The following is a 25719-nucleotide window of genomic DNA, read 5'->3' as shown; positions in this document are numbered from 1 at the left end:
GACTTAATTGCCACATAAAAGTTCCATACTTCCCCTATACATAAGACTCCTAATAATATGTTTTACCATTATATAATTCTAATACAAATATATACAAGAAAATGATTTCTATAGATAATAATGAACATAATTAATATTAAATAAATCAAATTTTACTATAATATACATGATTAAATATGAAACATTTATATGCCTACATTTTAGAGAAGGAAATCTATCTTAATCATCAAACTAAGTACTCATATATACACTAATATGACTTTAAATCCATCTCAATCATTTTAACAAATTTCGAAGAAAAAAAAAAAAAACAACACATCTCAAGTTTCATAGAATGAATTCAAACTAATTTAATACCCAAGTTCAATGGGTTGATCTATCATTCCTTGGAGGCATCTAAATTAAATTAACCACACAATAATGTAGAGTTATTATTCTCATAAATTAACTATGACCCATAGATGGTTTAATTTATCTCCCCTACAAGACAACGACTCGAAGTTAGATTGAGATTGAAATTATCATGCATTCCTCAAGTCCTTCTCAACTCAGATTTAGAAAGCAACCTGCTATCTAACACAGTGGCGTTATAACATCAAGGAAACAAACAAACAAACATTAAGAAATACAACAAATATAGGGCCCATAATAGAAACAAAAACTATTAAATCTACAAACTAGCTAGTCAGATCGAGATCTTATTCTTTTCACCTGGTCCATTCGTCAACAATTTCTTTAGCAGTACATCAAAACCACTCTATCAAAATCATCACAAGATCTCTTCTGGTTTAGATTAAATAGATAATCTGTCGATAACTTACACTTCAATGGTTGCCCAGCGATTTCAATATAAGATTAGGGAGCCTAAAGAGAATCAAATTAGATTTGTTAGCTTAATTGTATCATTTCGTAAAGCTTTGGTTGATTATCTAAACGTCCAGAGCATAACAGTTCAAAGCAGGAAAAGAGAGAAGAGGATTAAAAATGAAATGTTTAACTTTGAGGAATTTTTTCCATTGTATGCCTTATCTAGTGGACCGACAGTAAACGTTCAGTGAAAATTGCAGTGACAGTAATGGATGATAAGAAATTTGCTGAAGATCTCTGTCTTTTCGCAGAGAAAAACGTTTTTCTCTATAATGGGTGGTTGAAATTTATTTTGTTGTGTCAATCATTCATACGGAGAGTGTACTTTACAGTCCTTACAATTCACCGACGGGGGCATGCGGAACAAACCCTTAGGTACGTACAAAGTCTAGTGAATTACAGTTATTAAGGGAGAGGGTCTTATATGGAGCGGGGTTCAATAGTGGCGATCGTAGTTGGGCACAACTAGTCTATTAGTGGATCACAAAAGTGTCATGACAATACTTTTTCCGAAAAAGATTCTATTAATTTTTAAAACGCAATCACTTATGTGATGCCATATCAGCACACTAAGAAATATGACTAGAGCATAACTATGAGTCTTTCTTCTTTTTGGGAGCATTTTGGACACCTTGGCAAAAAAAGACTTGTGATGTGGCATAATATTTGACCATGTCGACTTGAAGCCAATTTTTCAAAGTAGGGGACTTGACAAGTAAGTAGTTGTACAAAATTCAAAGTGATTTGAAATATCTAAGGCAGATTTTGGGAGGTGTGGAGTTAGGGTGCTCCACTATACGACCCTCTTCCATATAAATGATTGGATTAAGCATACATTTTAGTTGTAACTAGATTGATGTGATATTGGTAAGATTGTAAATCATGGAAATTTATAAGATAGGTGTATGGGGTTTACCAGTTGTAAAGGTTTATTGGATTATAATAGTTGAGCACATAAAAATATGTCAAGAAAATGACCATGTTCTTTAATATTATTCAAGTGGATTTGATTTCTAGTGTGGGTCTACAATTGAAATTTATTCTTCAATAATATTTAGGCAGGATATATAACGATAGTTTCATACAATAGAAATCCCTTATCAAGGAGTATGTAAGGCTTCACCAAGGTGAATTGTATCTAAGCACGTGAAAGTATTCAAGAGTAATTTCAAGGGGTGATATTCTTTCCTTATACAAAACTAGTAGACAAATGAAAGGTCTTAAGATTATATTTATAATTTTAGCAGGAGAATTTTTGAATTAAAGGTTTGTCTACATGCATGAATCTAGGAGGGTCATTCCTACTATCTTCATCTAAGAAGTTTAAGCAAACCAAGGGTCTTGAAGCTATGTTATACATGATAATGACTTTTTTGGAGTTACATTCTTTTTCTCCCTACTTTATATACTCTACTCAAAATTATGGTTGGGGTCATTGCTTGAGATGATGAAATTCATTAGTAGGCATCATAAAGGGAAAGGTTAATGCTAGGTTTTGTTGATCCCTATGGTCACAATAAGCAAGAGGGAAGAGTCTACAAACACTAACACATCTTGAGATATAATATAAACATAAATAAAGACATGTAAAACCTTTTGACCTCCTAAATTTGACTAGGGACAATGAGAGAGAATATATCTACACACTTTCATAAACATAAAAACAAAAAAAGTTTATTAACTTGTAATACCCTTCCATGAACTTGCTTCCTATATTTCTTCTATTGGACTCATGGTTGTCTCTTTGTATGTGTGGTTATCTTTTGGATCAATTTGTGGACATAATCATTTGATTCATGTTGATGGACTATTCATGATATTACTATGTTTCAGAACATATTGTTGTTTATGATGTTTTATGCTCTTGAAGACATGAATGATATTAGGGTTTTATGATAATGATCTCATAATGGCTATATGTTAGATGATATATTATGTTTATGATGTACTGGTATATATTATGATGATTCTATTTGAGGATTTATTATGATTACTAATGTTATTTGTCAGATTTATATATGTATACATGTATTGTACAGGTGTTTTGTGCTTGGGTGATGCATTTACCAGACATCGACTCCACCTGTCTTCACAGTTTCGAGTGTGCCTAACAATCCTCGATGGTGGTAATGGAGATAGCATTAAGGCCCACATTGACTTAGCCCTGGTCATTGTCCCCTATTAGGGAAATCACCTTGGACTTGAGATTACCTATCTAAATCACCATAAAGGCAATGTTTGTATCCCTGAGTCAGTTTGCTTTGGTTATGTGGTGAATGATGTTTTAACGTTGACTATGTTCATTTACTATTTTGTCTTATGTCATTAATTATATTTATGTTGATTATAATATTAAATTAATGGTGTAATCTCCACTCTTAATTATTATTATTGTTATTACTATCATTATTATCAATATTATTAATAATATATTATGTGCTATAGCTTCCTTATATTAACATTATAATTTTTTTCTCATTTTGTATATTATGAGCACATTTGGTGGGTGTAATTATATTTTAGGTGGAGTAAATTATTATTCACATTTTTACTTATGTTATTCTTAGGAGAAGTATATGATATTTATTTGGATCTTATTATTATTATTTGGTGAGAGTTGGTTGCATATGAGTTTAATTTAATTGATTTATTTTTGTGATTTATATAGTTTGTTTTGGATGGTTGTTATGAATTCCCATACATGTTTGTGTGATGGAAAATATTATTTGATTATTGATTTTTGGGAGAGGATGGTTGGTAATTTCTGGAACTTTTTGGAGAGATTGAATTTGGATGTGGTTTGAGAGGGTTTGGAAGGGATTTTCTTTCATTATTGAGCTAATTTTGAGAGGAGATTCTTGGAGATTGTTTGTGTTATTGATTTGAGGATTGGCTAGAGGATTGTTGGTGCATTATATCTTGCTTGCTAGTTGGAAACTCCTTTCTATTCATGGATTGATTATGTTATTTGTTCTTCTTTCTTTCTTTTTCATTCTTCTTGTCTTCGCAGGACCCGAGGTAGGGTTTATAACCTTCTCTATTGGAAATTTATTTCTTTTCTTTTGAAAATGGAAAAATAATGCATTTAGTGTCTTTCGTTGTAATCTGAAAGTAAGTTTGATTTCTTGTTTTGAATGTTTAGTTTTGCTTTGAAATGTTATGTTTTCTTTGAGTTTTTAAGGGGTAAATTTTAGGGTTTTAAGTCTTGAATTCTATTTCTGAGCCTTGGGATCAATAGGAATCATTTTTTAGAAGGAAAACGGGCACCCCTCAAATTGGTCTTTGTGTGATTTTGCTTCTAGTGCCCGATTAATGCCCAATTTTGAGTCCCAAGTAGTCATTTCTCAACTATATAGGTGCTTACTCAAATGCCCAATTATAGTGAAAAAAATGCATGGGTAAAGGTGTCAAATCAGTAGCATATAATGACAAATACACAAAAAATAGTTTCATATGTGTAACTTTACATGTCAATTGCACAGGTTTTGGGGTTACCCCTTTTTTGGCACGATTTTGGCCTATTGGGTTCCTGGGTGAGTTCTAGAGGCTTGTGATGAGATCATGCTCTATTGTTTATATGTTAGGGGGTCTACATGGCTTGATTTTCATTGATTCATATTTACTCATTTTATTCCTATGCTTGCTTGAAAATAAATCTAGTGTTATTTCATTTGGAAGTACATTCATTGATGTATCTTGATGAAGGTCTAGAGAGAGGCCTGTGTATGTTTCAAATTCTTGATTGGGTAGCCAGTATAACCCATTATGAGTTTCTTAATCAAGTGATAACTTAATAAATAAACTATGTTAAAACATTAAATAAGTTAATTGATGTAGGAGCACCAATCTAGTTCTTACCGATTGAGCAGTTTTCAATAGAATTGCTTGAGATCGTGGCATTTATTCTTGTTTGAGTGTTTAGAGTTGTGGTTTTGGGTTTATTCCCTTGTGTTCATGGTCTTTGTCATGTTCGAGTTTCATGGATTTTGTATTTAATCTCGGTGATTTATCAATTATGGTATTGGCTCGGTTCATATGTTCTTATCAGTTATTCTAGCAGTGTGTTGAGCAAAGTTGGATCAAGTTGCGGTTGATCTCCGTGACTTGTGGATCATGGAGTTATGTTTCTTGTGCCATGTCCGATGTTCCCGGAGGACTACGCATTGTTTTATTCTTTTTGGAAATTGTTCTTGGTGATTTGAGCCGACATGTTATCGTTAGCTTGTTTCATGAACTGGGTCAGTGCAAGAAGATGAGTCCAAAAAGTGGAAGTGTTTTCCCTGATTTTTAGATTTTGTCTCATTTGAGCTTAAATTTTGAAACACTTAGAGATTGAATCTTGGAAAAAGTCAGTAATATAAAAGATAGCCCTCTGAGTGTAGTTTCCAAATATATAATTTATTTTAATACCCACATAATAAAAAATAACTTTTTAAATGGAGTTCTGAAAACTATGTTTTAAAAATGCCTGTTTCAAGACCATACCATGCATGTGTACGACCCACACTTTTTGACACAATTAAAATTATTTTCTCAAACCGTTTTGGGAAATAGTTTGTAACACACTGAAGATTGATGAGCATATTTTTTTGTATTTTTTTTTCTAATATTTTTTTTTTAATTAATTTTTTAATGGCCGTAATTATCTTTTTAAAAATTTGACGTGTACGACCCACATAATTTGATGTAAACTTAACATTTTTTGATTTTTTTTTTTTAAATACAAAAGAATTTTGTGTAGATTGATGACATATAATTTTTTTTCCAAAATTCTTTAAAATAAAAAAGTTATTAAATTAACAAAATTAGTTAATATTTCAAATTTATGGACCCGATTTAGTATAAATTAAATGAAAAATAGTTAAAATAATCAATTTTTAAATAAATTTACATATTTAGAATCTAGACAGTATAATCTGAAATGGGTTTTAATTTCGTATAAAAATTCTATAATTAGAGGCGCGTAAACTATTTCTGAAGTTCATATTTGTGCTTTCATTCATGGAGATTTGAATTTGCAGGTCCATGTCTCAGGTGTGGCCATCCCAGGCCTATCCCAGGCCTAATCCCGAGCCAAGCGGCGGGTTGTGGAATCAACTTCCACAAAACAGGCCCCCATTTTCAAACAAGGGCGAATTGTGGAAAAAAAAGGAAAAATGCCATTTAGAAATGGGGGCCCGCTTTTAAACAAAACGGGGCCCATTTTTAGAAACGGGCCCCCATTTTTAGAAACGGGCCCCCGTTTTGTTTAAAAGCGGGCCCCCATTTTAGAACAAAACGGGGGCCCGTTTTTAAACAAAACGGGCCCCCGTTACCTTTCGGCTCGGGAGCCCGAAACACAAACGAGCCCCCATTTTTTGAAAATGGGCCCCCGTTTATAAGAGCACATTTTCCAATGCACGGAATTCCATGAATTTGTGACTCATTACCTTGCACTTGCCCAACTAGTTGGTCTTTGGGCCGACTTGATCAAGTTTCTATTATTTGCGGATGGTATATATGGAGGTTTGTGAATAATTTGAGGATATAGAATATATATAAGATCAAAGAAAAAGTTTAGAGATCGAGCGAATATGTAGATCCAACAATATTTTAATCCGGTGGACTGAGGTCGGAAGGCTGAGGTCTGGATTAGGGTAGAACCAATAGACTATTTTCGGAGGCCTATTGAATATGTAGATGATCTACAAATCTTGTAATTGTGTTGTAAGCATTGTTTGTATCATGGCTTGCGATCCAACATGTGGCATGTGTAATTATTTATACTGTAATAAGATTTATTCATACTATTTACCGGTTATGTGTTCTGTGTTGTTACCAGTTGTTCTTTCTACTATTTCTGGCATTGTGTTACTGGTTATTAGTATATTTTTCATGGTTTATGTGTTAGGCTGCAAGGTTGGGTTGTCCTTCATTGGATCTCCCTACCTTGACTACATCATTAATTATGGTCCCCCACCTATGGCCTTAAGTTCTTTTACAAACTAAGGATGGGATTGGGAAGGCATGTCTATCTTGGGGAAGTTGATCTAGCATGATCCAAGTTTTGTGTCATCATGAAAGGATTGTTTATTTTTGCATGAGATATCAAATGAGTGTCGAGGCCTAAAGAGGCTAGCAAGGAAACTCATGTTGAGGCCATATGATGACACTCTTTCAAATTTATACTTAAGAACCCTATCCTAAGTTATTGTGTATAGAAGCCTTCGGTGGAACCTTATTGAGTGTCTGATTCATCCTAATGTATATTTGGTTTCATTGGTTATGGTGTTGTGTTTGTGAGTTGGCCTAGTTTTTTTGTGTGTGGGGGCCTTGGTGTCTATCTCCTAAGTATGGTGGGGTGGACCTAAGGGGTTCCACATGGTTAGGTGGTTGTTGCCAACCTCCATTGGGTACCGGTGGACTTGTTCATGTCCATTAGATGGATCTTTCTATCTACTTTCCAATATCTCTTTGTTCAAGATGTCGTTTATTCAGGATTGTACTATCATGTATCATGTATCATTATAAAGCAATGTAATTGTAATTATTTTTATCGCATTTTAGGCACTCCTTAGGGAGATTGATGAAATGTAATTTAATTTCCTTTGTATTCATATAATCCTAGAGTAGAGTTTAGGTAGTTCGGTGTTGGTACTGACTACTCTCATGTGTATGTATGAACTATCTTATCATTTATTAAAAAAGTTATCATAGGAACACTTTATTTGGGTTTAAATTGAATGAATTTATAGTTTTTTTCTGTTTTATTTTATGTTATCATTATCTCAGTTTTGATTTATGCATCCTAGATCATGTTTAGGAGCATTGCTTAGTAGCGATGTTAGGAAACTTGTAAGAGGTTTTATAAAATATATGCATGTTTATCTCCTACTTGTGCATTTATAATGATTCATTATGTGATAAGTTATTGATGTAATGTATTACGTTTTTGTTTTTTAAAATTATTGCATGTTATTTCAGTTAGTTGTAGTCATTTGGGGTTCCTTAGTGGAGCATTACATAACCATCTAACTAACTGTAGTACCTAAATTAGTAGAAAATAAAATATTTTTGATAAATAAACCTATAAAAAAATATGTTAGTAATTTTTCTCTTTAGAACAAAAAGTTAGCTAAGAACTCAAAAAATGAGATCACTAAATAAAAGAACAATGAAATAACTAAACCACATAGGAACCAAAACATATAGAAGAATTTCTAATATGTGAAAGCATTAAGTTGTAAAATATGAGTGTGACCTTATGATCCAAAATAAAAACAAAAATAATTTTTACCCATCTTGTAAAAGAATTGATATACAAAGTAAAAACATGAATGATGAGCTTAATGACAATAACTATAAGAAATGATTAGTTTTCTTAAAAATAGATGGTTAGGAAATAGAGGAGAAAATATTACCAAAAAAACCAAGAAGATTCCACAAAAACATAAAAATTTAGAATCCTACAAACTAGAGTAGAAAACTAAATGAAAATGAAAAATAGGAAAATCGTGAAATTTCTATATGATCAAAGTGTTGTTCCATAACAGAAGCACTAAAACATATTCTAAAACATCATTCTAGCATCTAGGTTGAAATATTGTATGCTCAAAAAAATTGTTGTAGAAATGTGGGTCCCATCAGACATGCTAATATAAAGAAAAGAAAGTGAAATAAGGAAATAACATAAACATAATGCAAATTGACAATATATTTCAACTTAAATCAACTTTCTCATCAAATAGGGTTGAAGCGGAGTATTTTTTCTCCACTTGATTTTCTCTCTCAAATTTTTACTTACTTTACTATGATAGACTATAATGTTCATTTTTTAATAACAAAACCAACATAATAAGGATATGATGGAACACCTCTAATAGAAAAATTATAGGATGTAGACAATTATAATTGATTGAAAATAATGAAGGGTGAAGGATTCAATTTATAAACTCTTGTTGTGAAGAATGGAGGATTAAGATTTGAAGCAATCACCAATGAGGAGGGACCTCAAAGAGATCAATCCAGACCGGTTAGCAAGAGTAAACACAACGGAAACACAAAGATATGATGGAGGCAATGCAGAACAGGTTGTTTTATTGCATGAAATTTGATTACATCCAACCGGTAACAATCGGGTTACAACATACTGACTCACAGGCTTGGTAGAATAGGTCACTACACCCAATCCTACTAGTTATATTGACTACTCTGGGTACTACGCCCAATCCTACTGTCCAAAATATCTTCAATCTGATCTGGTTCCTTCTGGGGCAACTATTTTTCCAAGTCTGCAATACTATCCTCACTGAATTCTAGTTCATGGTACTCATGAAGATCCGCAATGTTGAATATAGATGAAATACTTAGACTATCTAGTAACTCCACTTCATATACATTTCCAGAACTGAACTTCCTCAAAACCGTGCAAGGTCCAAACTTCTTCATCTACAACTTGTTATAAGTTCCAACCAGGAATCTCTCTTTTCTCGGTTATACCAACACTTCATCGCCAACTTCAAATTTTGTATGTCTCTTTTTCTCATCTTCCTTCTCCTTATACTTGATTTTCATGTCTTCCAAATGTTCCTTAACCTAAATATGTAATGTTGCCATGTGATCTGCAAAGTCTTCCACTTTTGAACTTCTCCGGTCTTCACAACTAATGTCTCTCAGTTCTGATATCCCTCTAGGATGCACTCCAATAACAATCTCAAAAGGTGTTCTTCTAGTACTTCTATTCACTAAATTGTTGTAGGCAAACTCTGTTTGTGCAAGAATCAAATGCCAACTTCCAATTTTATCTCCCATTAAACATCTTAACAAGTTTCCCAAACTCTGGTTAACATATTTTATCTTTCCATCAATCTGTGGATGAAAAGTAGAACTGAACTTCAAATTTGTCTTCATCTTCTTCCGAAGTGTTCTCCAAAAATAGCCAAGAAACTTAGTATCTCTATCTAAAACTATGCTCCTACATAATCCATGCAATCTCACCACTTCTTTGAAAAATAGGCCTGCTACATGCAATCCATCTAATGTCTTCTTACAAGGTATGAAATCAGCCATCTTCAAGAATATATCCACTACCACAAATATAGAATAATTCCCTCTCGGTGTCTTATGCAATCCAAGTACAAAATTGATGCTTATATCCTCCCAAGGTCTTATCGGTACTGTCAAAGGTTTATACAATCCCACATTCTAACTACTACCTCTTGCAACTTGACAAACTCTAAAACTCTACACATATCTCTTAACATTCTTGTGAATCTAGGGCCAAAAGTACTGCTCACTCACCAATGCTATTGTTTTGTCAATTCCAAAATGTCCAGCTAGTCCTCCATTGTGTTTCTCCTTTATCAGATTCTCTCTCATAGAACTCTTAGGTATGCACAACTGAACTCCTCTGAATAACATTCCATCCTAAATGAAGTAATCCAACCACTTGCTTCTATCAACCATAAATGGTTCTCTACATGCTTTCCAAGGTTCTGCAAAATCTGGGTCATCATCATACAAGGTCTTCAAACCTTCAAATCCTAATACTATAACTCTCATCTCTGTTAGCAAATTCCTTCTCCTACTCAATGTATCAGAAAATTTGTTAGATTTCCCACTTCAATTCTTTAACACAAAGGTGTAACTCTACAAGAATTCTACCCATCTCATATGTCTCTCGTTCAACTTACTCTAACTGTACAAATACTGCAAACCTTGATGATATGTATACAACACAAACTCCTTAGGCAACAAGTAATGTCTCCACTTTTTGAAGGCTTGAACTATGGCATAAAACTCTTGATCATACACTAAATATCTCCTTCACGCATCATTCAATTTCTCACTGAAATAGGCTACTGCTCTTCCTTCTTGACTCAAGGCTGCTCCTATTGTCATTCCACTTGCATCACAATCCACTTGAAATACTTTATTGAAATCCAGTAAAGCTAACACAGGCTGCTCAAACACTTTCTGCTTCAACAGTTCAAAAAATTTGTTTGCTCCGGTGGTCCACTTGAATTCCTTCTGATCTCGTCTCATGGTCACAGTCATATGGTTACAAACTGAACTAAAATATGTAATAAACTTCTGGTAAAAACTAGTCAATCCATGAAATGATGTTACCTCTCCAATGCTTTCCGGTGTAGGCCATTCAACAATTGCTTTCACTTTCTCAGGGTCCATCTTCAAACAATCCTCAAATATCACAAATCCAAAATAGACTAACTTATCCTTCATGAAAGTACACTTTTTGATATTTATCAGCAACTTCTCCTCTCTCAGCCTCTACAAAACTTGTCTTAACTTCAACAAATGCTCCTCTTTTGTCCTACTGAAAATTAGAATGTCATCCAAATACACAATAACAAACTTACCCAAGAATTTCTTCAATACCTCAATCATCAGCCTCATGAAAGTACTCGGTACATTAGTCAATCCAAAAGGCATCACCAACCATTTATACAGTCCTTCATTTGTCTTAAATGTTGTCTTCCACTCATCACCTTCTTTGATCCTGATCTGATGATATCCACTCTTCAAATCTATCTTTGTAAAGTATTTTTTTCCACGCAAACAATCCATTATGTCATTCATCCTAGGCAAAGGAAACCGATATTTCACTGTGATCTTGTTTATTGCTCTTGAATCGATACACATCCTCCATTCTCCATTCTTCTTAGGTGCTAATACTATTGGTACTACACAAGGCCTCAAACTCTCCCTAATCAAACTTTTCTTCAATATCTCCTACGCTTGTCTATTCAGTTCTTCATTCTTCGTCGGTGTCAACCAGTGTGCAGCTTTGTTATGCAAACTAGCTCTAGGAACCAAGTCCATGCAATGACTAATACTTCTCACAGGTGGCAAACCATCAGGTAAATTATCTTAAATGATATCCTCATATTCTATTATCAAATCTCTTATCTCTTCCAGATGTTCTCCTCTCAGTTCTGGTTTCTCGGTCTTGTTAGGAATTAAGGAAAAGCACACATTCTCATGTGTCTTATTCCATCTAGGATTTTCCTTCCATTTACTAAAAAAATTCTAGCATTCATTCTTAAAAGGTTCCTCCAAAGGCACCAAGGTTTGCTTCATCCCATTGGCCACAATAGGGTATGTATTCTTCCTCCCATCATGTATTTCCTGTCTATCAAACTGCCAAGGTCTACCCAACAAAACATGACAAATATCTATAGCCATAATATCACACAAGACTTCATCATGATAATTGCCAATTTTTAATTTTACCAAATATTGTTCAATTACTAACAACTTATGTTCATCTTGGATCCATGGTATCTAATAAGGCTTAGGGTGTTTCAATGTCTCCAATTTCAACTTATTCACCATATCTTCTAAAACAAGATTATCTGAACTACCACTATCAATAACAACTTTACAACACTTACCAGATACCTTACATCTGGTCTTGAACAGATTCCTCCTCTGCAAAGGCTCTTCATCTCCTCTGGTATGACACAAAGCTCTCCTCATCATCAATAGTTCTCCATCTTTCGCTTTATTGTCTGATCTGGTGGGGTTTTCTTCCACCACTTCTACTCTTTCGGTAGTTTTTGTCTTCTTACACTTGAATGCATGATGTCCTTCTCCTCAACATTTAAAGAAGCTTCCTCTAAATGTCCTCTTGTCTTGTCTCCTAAAGTTATCATTTTGGTAACCATCTGGTTCTCTCCTCTGGTAGAAATTTCTATCATCCTTCCAGTATGAATTACCTTCTTTTCTCACTTCCTTGTCCTTTCTCTGATCTGTATTGATTCCTCTTCCTCCTTGAAATCTTCTTCTGATAAACCTTCGACCTCTACCTCTATGTCTTTGTTCATGTCTTTTGTTTAACTTCTTTTCTACCTTTAGGGCATACTAGTAGGCCTCTTCAACACTCTCCAATTTGATCATACTCAATTCATCTTGTATAGACATTTACAATCCATACAAATACCTTACAACTTGTTCAACTTCATCATCAACATGTTTAGATCTAATATTCAACTTGTAAAATTCTTTTGTGTACTCCTTCACACTAAATTGCTTTTGTCTCAAATTATGCAGCTTTTGGAACATATCCACTTGATAATTCATCGGCACAAACTTTGATTTCAACTTATAAATCATTTGATCCCATGTCTCAATCTTCTCTTTACCTCTTCTATGTCTATCAACTTACAAATACTCCCACCAAAGAGATGCAAGTCCTTTCAACTGGGTACAGGCATATTTCACCTTTCTCTCTTCTGCTATGTTTTCAAAATAAAAAAAATTCTCCATCTCCGAGATCTCCAATCCATCAACTCATCCGAATATAACTTCTCATCATATTCTGGTGGGGTAAAATGAGGTTTAGTATTCGCCCTACTCAAAACCCTCAAAAACCTTTCCTCATCCGGATCAACCGCCGGTAGGTTTTCTTGCTCTATCAGGGCTTCTTCTCCTTCATCTTCACTTACATCTTCAATATGTCGGCCTCTTCTTTGGGCTACCTCCATGGCTTCTAACCGGGCTGCTATTCCTTGCAACATCTCCATCATAGTAGGGTCTGCATTCCCACGTGCTCCACCATTCCTAGCTCTTGTTTGCACCATTGTTCATCCTAGTCCTTTGCAGCTATAGGTTGGATCTGCAATCTGCCACCCTACAACAAAATTTTAGGAAACACAACCTTCGGAATGAAACTTCGCTCCTACACCACTTGAAGCAGTCACCGGTGAGGAGGGACCTCAAAGAGATCAATTTGGACTAGTCAGCAAGAGTAAACACAATGGAAACACAAAGATATGATGGAGGCAATACAAAACAAATTGTTTTATTGCATGAAATTTTATTGCATCCAACCAGTTTAACAACCAGGTTACAACATACCGGCTCACAGGCCTGGTAGAATAGGTCACAACCGGGACCTTGAATCTTATGATCTATCTTCTATGCACAGTCTAGCTACTTGATTGTTTGATTGATTACATTCTAATGTGTAATTACAAATATATGTATATATATATATATATGTATCAATCCAAAGGTTCAAGTTGGCCCAAAAGGGATCAAAACCCGAAGAACAAGACCTAACATGAAAATAACAAGGTCGGCCTTCACCAAGAGATTCCTCTGGAAAATCCAAAGGGTGAAACATAGATCACGGGAAAAGGTCAGCCACACACCAAGAAACATCAAAATCAACACCCAAGGCTTCACAAGCTTTGGAATGGGTTCTGATAGATCACCAGAATAGGTCCAGGCAACCGGTAACAAAGGAACAACTAGTAACAGGAAACTGTCATGAAAACCTGTAGCGATATCTTGTTGGAAAATGATCCAAATGTGATGCGGTTTGGAAACACGAAATATGATCAAGTCTTCAAGTAGAATCCAACTCCATAGGGTCTGGTGAGCCAAAACTGGGACACACAGAAAGGAAAACTGAAACTGCAAACAAAAAGGAAAATGTTTTTTGGTTGATGCAAGATTATTGTGAATCAGGGATGCTCCTACATCAAGATTCAACCAAAATATTAAAGGATCATAATAGATGAGAGATCACAAGTAATAAAAAATGATCAAGTGTCATGAAATAATTTATTGGGAAGTGTGGCTAATGATCGAGATTGGATAAAATGAAGGGTTTTTTTGTAAAATTTCTAAAAGAAGCATGATTTTACATTTTTCCTACTCTAAGGGCTGTGGGAGTTTATAATTGAGATTTATTGGATAGAAGAAGAATACCTCATTCTTGGTCAAACCTTAAAGTTTCATTTACCTTAGGTAGTTTTGTTTACCTTGGGTGGATTTATGAAGGATGAAACTCTAAATTATTAGAGTATAATGCATGATAGAACATGTGAAGAGTGAAAATACATGTCAAATAAGGAAAAATTTTAGTATTGGAAGAATATTTAATTTATAAAAAGTCTAGTTAAGATTTAAGAGAAATTAATTAATCATTTGGAATAACAAAAACTATTGTGTAGGGGTTATGGTTGAGTTAAATAAATTGGTAAAACTAATAATTTAATTAACTATAAAGATAGTAATTGATTACATGAACATGAGAAGAAGATGAAGTTTAAGAAATAATTGATTAGATACATTGGAACAATTAAAAATAATTAGTTAATTGTATAATAGAAGGTTATTTTTGGAGTGTCTACAATTGGAAACATGCTTTTCTTATGATTGAGACCATTTGGGTAATCATCTATCAAAACAAATGGGATCAAATATATTAAACTATATTTCTATTGATATTATAAGGTTGTGAGAAAATTTGAAGTTGTATGTGTGTTTGATGTGTATGAGGTATAATGTTTTCCATGCTTTTGGCCTAAAAAGGGCATTTGTATAACATTTCACAGATTTAGGTTATTTTCCATCATTGCCAACATGTGGGAGTGATCGTGTTATCTATTTTTTTAAATGAGCATCAAAAAATTGATTAATCATTAAAAGAATTTACTTGATTGAAACAATTGGAAAGAATAAAAAATCTTAGATCATCCAAATTAGCATTGTTTTTGTGCATGTAGTTTTTGGAATGGTGAACTTGTACTTTAACTTTCCTAATTAATTTAATTTGTGGATCTTTAAACCATTCTCATATTTTTTGTGGGATAAGAATGAATTACGAGGGATGTATTATTAATTCTTAGTTGTAAATTTTTTATTAGTCCTTAATTTTAATAAATGATGCTAAGTAATTAATAAAGTATTATTATTATTGAGTATTTTTCTAAGGAGGGGCATACAAATTCTAGGAGAAGGGATAGCATCACTCTTTAATCAATGTGTATTAATTATGACATATTCTATGATAGGTTTAAATTATTTTTCATGATAGCATTTGATTGGGGAGTTAGAGGCTATAATTTATTACAAATAGGAAGCTATTTTTGTGACAGAAATACTTTATGACAAATAATGAGTCAAGATTTATAAATCTATATCTTTAAAAATGTCTTTTTGCAATTATTTGTTATAACTATAAGTGTTGGAATAAACAAAGTCCTTGACTAGCTAAATATAGCCAAATGTAAGACAATCTTATACCATTTCTTTAATGTGGTCCTTTTTGGAAAGAGAATATTATAATTTTTTTATTATTTTACATACTATTAACATATTATGATCTTGAAATTTATGTGTAACTTCTATATAAGCTAGAATGCTTCTCTATTTCTCATCATCTACCAATTTATCAATTTTCTTCCTCACTTGAGCACTTGTCTTCAACTATAGGATTTGAAGGCACAAAACACTGGAGTATTATTAATTTGAGAGCGGTGCCTATTTTGTTTCTTAAAGGTAATTTCATGTAAAGGTTCTATTGTATTCCAAAGTTTGTTGGATTTTAGAATAGTTTAGTAGAATATATTTGTAGAATTTATGAAGGGAGCTTTATTCTAGGTTTCATATCATATATACTATATACACTTTCATATTTATCATAGCATTTTTTTAATACCTTTCATGAATACAAATTAGCTCAAACATTTTGATGTAGTGAATCTTATGTGTCTAGATATGTATTAATTTTCCTACATTGTTTGTTTGAAATTAGTATTATAAATTTTCATATTTTCACAATAAATTTGTGTGGAGATATACAAATTTCAACAAATATTTTATTTTTAGGAATTTTCATCATATTTAAATAAATATTATTTGGAAACATTACACTTTAAAAAATGCAAGATATTCTAGATCGTTTTTAAATATACATTACCTGATAATTGCTACTTATATAGGATGCAAAACATCTAGATGTCATGATAATCTAAAGTCAATGAAGAGTACTAATTTCAATATAATACAATCCAAGGATTAAATGAAATAATGTCATACTTTGAGTTGGCACATAATGGTTTCAAAAAGACATAATTCTAGCCTTATATTTGAATTTGAATTTTAAAAACTAAAAGGGTCTTTTTCATCAATGTTGAGTTATATTGACTACTTTCTAAATTATAGATTAATTTTCAATCATGCAAGAGACAAATTAAACATGAAGACAAGTATCTGATAATGCTTATAGACAAAAATAGATGAATATTAGATTATATGTCCACTCAAAATTATCAATATGATCTAGATTTTGTTTGTTTGACTCTTGAAATGTGATCTTGCATCGACCCATCCTTGCTTTTATAAATATCTATTACATTTCATAATCAATAAAATTCAGACTCACCTATTCATAAATAGAAAAAGAACCCATAAAATTAAAAAAATAATAGTTATAAATTTTTTCCCATTACACAATAATATTACCTTACAAAATTATCACTTTTACCTAGCTTATAAATCACCATTGATTTAAATCAATACCCATATCACCCTATATTTGTTCCTATTATATGTAGTATTTATGGCTTGCCAAAAAATAAATCCCCTGCAAAGCAATAACAAAAAGGTTAACAATGGAAATTTTCAGGACTTAAATCTTCATCTTCTACATTTCAATTGTTGTTAAACTAGTATACTTATATTCTAAAAAAAATATGTAAAATAATGTGGAGAGATATGCAAATGACAGGTAAATGCATGAAATATGCCATGTTTCAGTTTTTGTGGAGGTGTTATTTTATTACTCCAAATAATATACAAATGATGGGTAAATGCATGAAATATGCCATGTTTCAGTTTTTGTGGAGGTGTTATTTTATTACTCCAAATAATATAGAACCCTCTCCACTTGTCTCCAACCAGATTCACAACTTTTTGCATGCAACAGTTTAATGGATTTGTATTCTTAGTGTTTAGTAAGAACATTTATTTTACAATGATTCTTTTCTATTATAAGATATCTTTCGGCATATTTTACATATATTTTTTAAATATAAGTATACTAGTTTATGTTTATTAGCTGTCAAAAAGGACATGGAGTTAATAATGCTACACTCTTTAACTCTCATTGAAGATGTAACAATTTCATATACTTAGAGACAAGTGGCAATGATTCTATTTTATTCAGAGTAATAAAAGAATACTAATATATATTTTTTTTAAATAAGTATACTAGTTTATGTTTATTAGTTGTCAAAAAGGACATGGAGTTGAATAATGTTGCACTCTTTAACTCTCATTGAAGACGTAACAATTTCATATATTTAGAGACAAGTGACAATGATTCTATTTTATTCAGAGTAATAAAATAATACTTATAGAGAAACTGAAACATGCATGCATTTACCTGTCATCTACATGTTAAATTTATTCAAAATCAATTTTTTAGAATGTCATTTTGTATAAAGATTAACATATACCAATTTAGTTTAATAATACAACATATTCTACGTATCTTAATTTATTTATTTTAGTACACTTGTTAGTACAATATTAAAAAAAAAGTACACCATCCCTATGAATGAGAACAAATTGTTTCACTCTGCGAAAAGACAAAGTTCATATGCTGTACTTGCATGTTTATTTATCGTCCATTGCAATCAGACATTTTAGCTGAAGTTGCAGTCTGGTCCACCAGAAAAGGATTCCATTGCTCTATATCTACACTCTTCTGAGACCTAAAATTTCATTTTCAATCCTCTCTGTTAAAACCCAACCAATCTTATAGCATTCTCGTTAAGTCTACAAAGTATAATAAAATCTCTGTACGACTCGTTGAAGATAAAAACCACGATAGATATTCCAAATAATCCAAACCAGAAAATCCCTGTATGAGTCATTGAAGATAAAAACCACGATAGATATTCCAAATAATCCAAACGAAAAAATGGTTTTGTGAGAAAACCAAGGAACCCTAAAAGTCACAAACTGGTTTTGTTGAACTGGTAAAGAAATTGCTGAGAAATGGGCCACCAAAACAGCAGGCGATTTATGCGTGTGTATGTTTCGTTTGATGATTCAGTGTGAAAGAACTTTTGTTGTATTCAATAAAGTTTTGATGGTTATTTGCTTAAGGGACCATTGGTCGCTGATTATTTGTTGTTTTGTACAGCTTTCTTTAAAAGCAAAACAAAATAATACATTAATAAATCCAATCTCAACCTAACTTAAGATTTGTCCAGAAGAAAGCTACGAAATCTTCATTTCACCAATGATTATTCCCTAGACAGGAGAGGGGACCAACTGCTATTGGGTGGTAGTGTTAGACATTCAAGCACTTAGAAGAGGATTCTTCTATGTTTTTTAAAGAAGAAAGACATGAGTTATTGGCATATGGGGTAAGATATTGAGTTTTATGCTTTTGTATGTCATAGCTAATCAATTTTGTTGTGTTTTAGAAGAGGATGACGTTCTGAATAGAAGATTTTGTTTGAGGATTTTTCTGGGTGGAAAAAACGTTTGGAATAAATTGCATTAGATCAAGTGTAATTTTTTTTGTTTAACTAATTTGTAAAGATTGTCAATTATTTTAATAGTTGTGTTGTATTTCCATTTTAAAGAAGGAGATAGGAAAATTATTCCTTTATTTTAAATTTGCTCTTTAATAATATCCTTAGATTTATAAACAACGATGTCATTATTGTTTTTTTATTAAGAAATCCTCCTCATTTCATTCACTCTTAAATTTTTCTATTACATTTTCAATTCCTCCTTCAAGTGACCATTGATGTTTTATTCTTATTTCATATCAAAGTATAGTATCGTAAATTGTTGACCTTAACAGTTACACACTATGTTTGGGACCCATTTTGATAGATTCACCTAATTTATGTTGATTATGCCCAATTTCTAGACCATTTTTATGAACTTGATTCATTTTCCTATTCCCAACCTTTTTTTGTGACTCTTTTTGTTAGGACAAGGGTGTCTAGTACCATTGTTGAGGAGAAAAAAAAAACTCAACTTTCAAAGAATGAAAATTGATCTTGCAAATAGTATGAATTTGCCTCGCATTATTGGCCTTCCTTTAAAGTTTATGTCAAAAACATGTAAGTTGCATATAAATAAAAAGCCTTCCTCATTTCAAAGTCTACCAAATTCAAGCAAGCATCCTAACATCCTAGCAATCAAATCAAGAAAATATTTGCATTCAAGGAGAAAAATATTAAAGAATACAAGTCTATTATAACGATCATGATCATTACATTGGTTTTCTTCATGTTGAAAGTGTGCACTACATTTTAAAGGACTTCACTTCATCACATCAACTCTTGTGTGAGATTCCAAATATGTATATGTATATGTATATGCATATGCATATGTATATATGTGTAGATATATGTTTATATGTGTGTGTGTCTATATATATATGTGTGTGTGTGTGTGTGTGTGTGTGTGTGCAGAATGCTCGTACTTTAGCATATTCCATCTCCATCTTCTTTCTAGGTCTGGTTTGACCCTATTCTCCAACTTTGATGTCATGAACACCCTTTGGTGGGTCCCATCATGTGATACCCTCCCCCCTTCCTCTTTGTTTTGGTCCTATTTGTAGAAGGAGATGCCCTGGTCTAGACGAAGGTGCTCCAAAATGCCACAATCCATCTCAAACAAGCCCCAATTTGAAATGGAGTGGGTTCTATATCTCCTCGATAACATTTAATCCTAAGAGCTACACATGACCATTGGAGGTTGGCCTAATCGATAATTTATCTAGGGAACCCTATATAAAGACATCCTATCATTTGAAAATAGATCTAACTCCATCCCTAATATTCGTGCATCCTTGAAGCATTTATCATCAAGCATTTTCAAAGTTCAAGGCTACATATTAATTATTCAAATATTGCGGAGCAAAGTTACATCATCCTTCATGCAAGCATGTGTGTATGATTAGGGTTTTTCATGTCCATGTGTTTATCATACCATTGTGTTCAACATTTATGATTGCATTCAAACAACACGACATCATCATCAATAATTGTAGATCTGAGATATATCTTCCTAACATTTATTTTAGTACTTGCATTATTTCATTCAAGTTTAATTCTTAAACTGAGGTTTGACATAGGGAAACTCCTATCCCCAACATCTTTTGCTTTCTTTCTATGTATAGGAGACAGGTGTAGGAGCTTTACTAGGGAATATTAATAGTGTTGATAGTGATGAATATGTCTAGCTTTCGATGGTGCCAAATTCGAAGGACCAGGGCGGATGTGTGCTACCTAGTCCCAAAAATTCAAGCTGAACTTTTGGGAATATGTCTTAAACATCTTATTTTGTCTAGATATTAGCTGGTGTCTTTGTAGGACATCTATAGCTTACTTTTCCTATCAATTTACCTAAATTATCCCTCAATTTCCCCTAATTTCATAATTGCATTCTAAATTCAACTTAGAAAGAGGATAATCAATCTCCAACCAATTGAATTTAGTCAAAATCTTAGTCTCTTTCCTCACATGGATTGAGCCTAGATCTATTGGGTTCAATCTTCTTTCAATGTAGTGGTGTTAATTAGTTTATTTAGTGGATTTACTTGGTGGAACCCTATTTCCCAAATTTCCACCATTACAGTACATATATACATACATACATACACACATATATATACACACACACATATATATACACACATATATACAAGTATACATATATATGTATACATGTATATATATACGTATATATATACATGTATACATATATATGTATATATATTGTTGGCATTGACAAAACTGGTTAATCTAGAGAACCGGTATATGTGCTGAGATTTATCATTGATGTCTAACACTGACCGGTGGAGAGGTATTAGTGGAAGTAGAGTATCTTAGTAGAAAAGGTGATGACTTGTAAACACATGGAAATAGCATTAGAAATAGATGACCAAAGTTCAATCAGCTCAAGGGAAGACAAATTAAGCTAACCAGTCTGTCACTCAAGAAGATCAATGTTGAGATCAGATCTTGAGGTTGGTCATTCTGATGATGATGAAATCATACAAGGTGACATAGGAAAGTAGGCTTGAGATTGGATGTAGACTGGAACCTCATTGGGAAACAAGGAAAGATACTTGATGCTAGCACAACAAACCGACAATCAAAGGATAAATCATTAATATAGAAGTGCAGTGGTATATTGGTACACCGACATGATATAAGGAAGATAGGTGATCACCATAAATCTCGAAGTAGTGATCGATTATTTAGGCAGTGGAAAAAGGTGAGTTTGTGAGCTTGTGTCTACACCAAATCACAAGTTAGTAAGGTCAACTTCAGTTATCATGTAGTCAAGCCATGATTACCTGGGATTTTTTGGTTCACACTTAAATGACTGAAATCAACCTAGAAGTTACTATTTTTGGGAGATGCAATAGCATAATTCGTTGAACACTTGATGGAATTATTGCAGGGCACTTAGAGAAAGAGTGGGAAATTTTGAATTTGAAATCATCTGAAAATTGTGATTGCTTTGGTTCAGGGAACACCTACAGGTGATAGAAGAAAATGTATAAAGTATTCTTGAGTTCATTTAGAAAAACTTGATCGTAAAATTTGCAAAAAGCAAATCTTGTAGATGGTGGTCCAAAGTGAAGAGTCGAGTGAGAGGAAGTGCTAAAAGGATTTAGTAGACCAGAGAGTGTTTGAGGAGGACTGATAGAGTGCAGAGATGAAGGTCAGAGGATTGACGAAGTGCAAAGTCGAAGGTCAGAGGACCGACAGAGTGCAGAGCCAAAGGTCAGAGGACCGCTAGAGTGCAGAGCCGAGGGACAGAGGATCGACAGAGTGCAGAGCCAAAGGTTAGAAGATCGACTAAGTACAGAACCAAAGGTGTATGAAGAAAACCAGTGTTGTGTAGAGTAGACACAACCAGTGTGGATAGAGTGTGATTCTCAGAGTGGTCTGATCAAGCTATCAGTAGCTAAATCAGCAGATCATCCCTTTGTTTCTTTCTAACCATTGCAACTTAAATTCCTTAATCGGGTGGACTTTAACATGTTGCTTTGTAAAATCCCTTAACTAGGTTGCATCTTAATTGATGTTCTTAAGACCTTTAACTAGGCTACCTTTAATAGGGTAAAGGCACTAACAAGCATTAAACAAAATCCCTTAACCGAGTGGCACCTAACAGTGTCTATATAATCTCTTTACAGGAATAACTTCTTATAGGGCGTACTCCAGAAGAGTACAAATTTTGTGAGTTCCTACTCACACCATGGTTTTCTCCCATTTGGGTTTCCATGAGATAAATCTTGGTGTCTCTATTATATTTTCATGCATGCATATTCTACTGTAGTGATTAAGTATATTTATGAATATTAAATAAGTGTAGATTAGAGTTAAAAGTTTTAATTGTGAAAATTTGATAATAGTATTGATTCACCCCTCCCCTCTCAGCACCAGTTGGGACTAACAATTGGTATCAGAGCATCAAGTCCTTAGATTCAGAAAAAGATTAATCAACTTAAGGAAAGATCCAAGATGATGCAAAAGGAAGGTCCTAAGTTCTCTAAGGAGAACTACACCTTATGGTGTGGAAGAATGAAACTTTATCTAAGATCCCTAGGAGAACACTACTGGAATCATGTTGTCATAGAGTAAAATGAACCTTCAGGAGTTCTTACTCCAAATCAGGTCAAGGAAAGGCAAGACAATACTAATGCTATGGATCTGATTGTTAGCACTCTTTCAAATAATGAATATGTTGAGGTTCAAGACTTGAAAACAACTTTTCATATGTGGAATAAGCTGAAGACAGTCTATGGAGGATATCCTCATGTTCAAAAGGCTAAACTAGATAGCTTGAGAGGAAAATATGATGAGATGAGGATGAAGGAAGGAGAAAACATAGAGCAGTATAGAAAAAGAATAAAGGATATAGCAAAATCCATTAAAAGTGTTGGAGGAAAGCTTGAAGAGGATGATGTGGTTAGAAAAATCCTGAGAACCTTGCTACCACAATATGCCATAAGGGTCTCTGTTATCCAGGAACTCAGATCCTTGGGAATAGTTAATGTATCTCTTGACTCACTAATTGATAAGTTGATTTATTTTGAACTGAGCAATTATGACAACAGCGTACCAAATATTGATGTTGCTTTCAAAGCCTCCATGATGCATGCACCAAAAAGAAGAATAAAAGAAACCAGAAGTAGTTCTACTACAAGAACCGATCATTCCCATGAAAGTGATAGTCTGTTGTCTGAGGAGGACGAGAAAGATGAAATTGAACCTCTATTGGCAAGAAGATTGCCAAGAGGAAAAGGAAAGTATAAAGGTAAATTACCCTTAAAGTGCTTCTCTTGTAATAAGATAGGTCATATTACTTCAGGATGTCCTAACAATGATAGAGACAGGAAGTATAATTCCAGAAGCTACAGGGACAAGAGAAAGAAGGAGTGTTATCTTGCAAAAGGAGTCACTGATGAAGAATCAGAAGGATCTAATGGAGATGGAATTGCATTTGTGGTAGTTAAGGAGGATAGCATAGAGGAATGTGATATGGCACTGATTTCTAGTGCAAACTGGTGTGGATAATGTGTGATTGATAGTGGTGGCACTCACCACATGACCAGTGATAGCAATAAATTCCTCAGCATGGAGGATTACAATGGAGGAATTGTGAGATTCAGAAATGATGCTCCTTGTGCAGTAAAAGGTAAGGGATCTATAGCTCTGAATGATAAAACAAACTATGATGATGTCTATTGGGTACAAGGGCTAAAGTATAGTTTGTTAAGTGTTGCATAACCTAACAATAAGGGTTACCGGTTAGAATTCAATGAAGGAATATGCAAAATAAATGATAAATCAGGAAGTCCGATTTCTACCGGTAAATAGTCAAGAGGCAATCTATTTCACCTAGACACCACCATAGGTAGTTGTCTAATGGCTAAGGTAGAAGACAGTTGGTTGTGGCACAAAATATTGTGTCATGTTAACTTTGATATCATAGCAAAAGTCAGTAAGACAAAGTCTGTCAGAGGTATGCCCAATATAGTGAAACCTGAAAAATGCTATGTGCAAAGAGTGTCAACTAGGAAAGTTGACCGGGTCTAGTTTCAGCAGCAAATCCTTTTCATCTGAAAATGTACTGGACTTAGTTCATACATACCTATGTGGTCCTATGAGAACCAATAGTTTCTATGGAGACAGGTATTTTATGTTGTTTGTGGATGACTTCTCAAGAATGATGTGGACTATATTCTTGAAGGAAAAGTTTGAAGCCTTTCATATGTTTAAAGTTTTTAAGGCTCGAGTAGAGAGGAACCGATAAGAATATGAAGTGTCTAAGATTAGATAGAGGAGGAGAGTTCCCCTCTCAAGAGTTCATGAATTACTATGAGGATCAGGGAATCATGAGACAAATGTCTGAACCTAGAACACCTCAGCAGAATGGGGTTGCTGAAAGAAGAAACAAAACTCTTATTGATTGTGCAAGGACATTGATGATACAGAAGGACATTCCACATATTTTATGGAGAGAAGTAGTAAGCACTGTTGTATACACCTTGAACCAGATACAAGTAAAGAAAGGGACAAATAAAACTCCCTATGAATTATGGTGTGGGTACTCACCTAATGTTTGCTATTTCAAAGTATTTGGAAGCAAGTTCTATATCAAAAGGGATGAGTACACTAGAAACTTTGATCCCAAAAGTGATGAAGGAACCTTCTTAGGTTACTCCACAGAGAGTAAGGCATACCAGTGTTTGAACAAAAGGACCAATAAGATTATGGAAAGTGCAAATGTCAGAGTAGATGAGTACTCTCAAAAAAAATGAACAGGATAGCAAGAGTGAACCAAAGGAATATAAAGGGTTTGAGTACAATGTACTGGTGGAATCTGCTAAAGAAGATCCTATTGAAGTGGAAAATAAAGAAGCTTGTGAAGTAGAACCTGTACAATGGGTAGAAGAAGCTCCAATAATTGAACCGGTATTGGTTAAGTATGTCAGAAACAATCACTCTGTAGAAAATATTATCGGTGACAAAGATGCAGGAGTTCTAACCAAAGTAAGAGAAAGAG

Source organism: Cryptomeria japonica, chromosome 7, assembly GCF_030272615.1.
Source record: "Cryptomeria japonica chromosome 7, Sugi_1.0, whole genome shotgun sequence".
Taxonomy (NCBI): Eukaryota; Viridiplantae; Streptophyta; class Pinopsida; order Cupressales; family Cupressaceae; genus Cryptomeria; species Cryptomeria japonica.
This window is presented reverse-complemented; position numbering follows the sequence as displayed.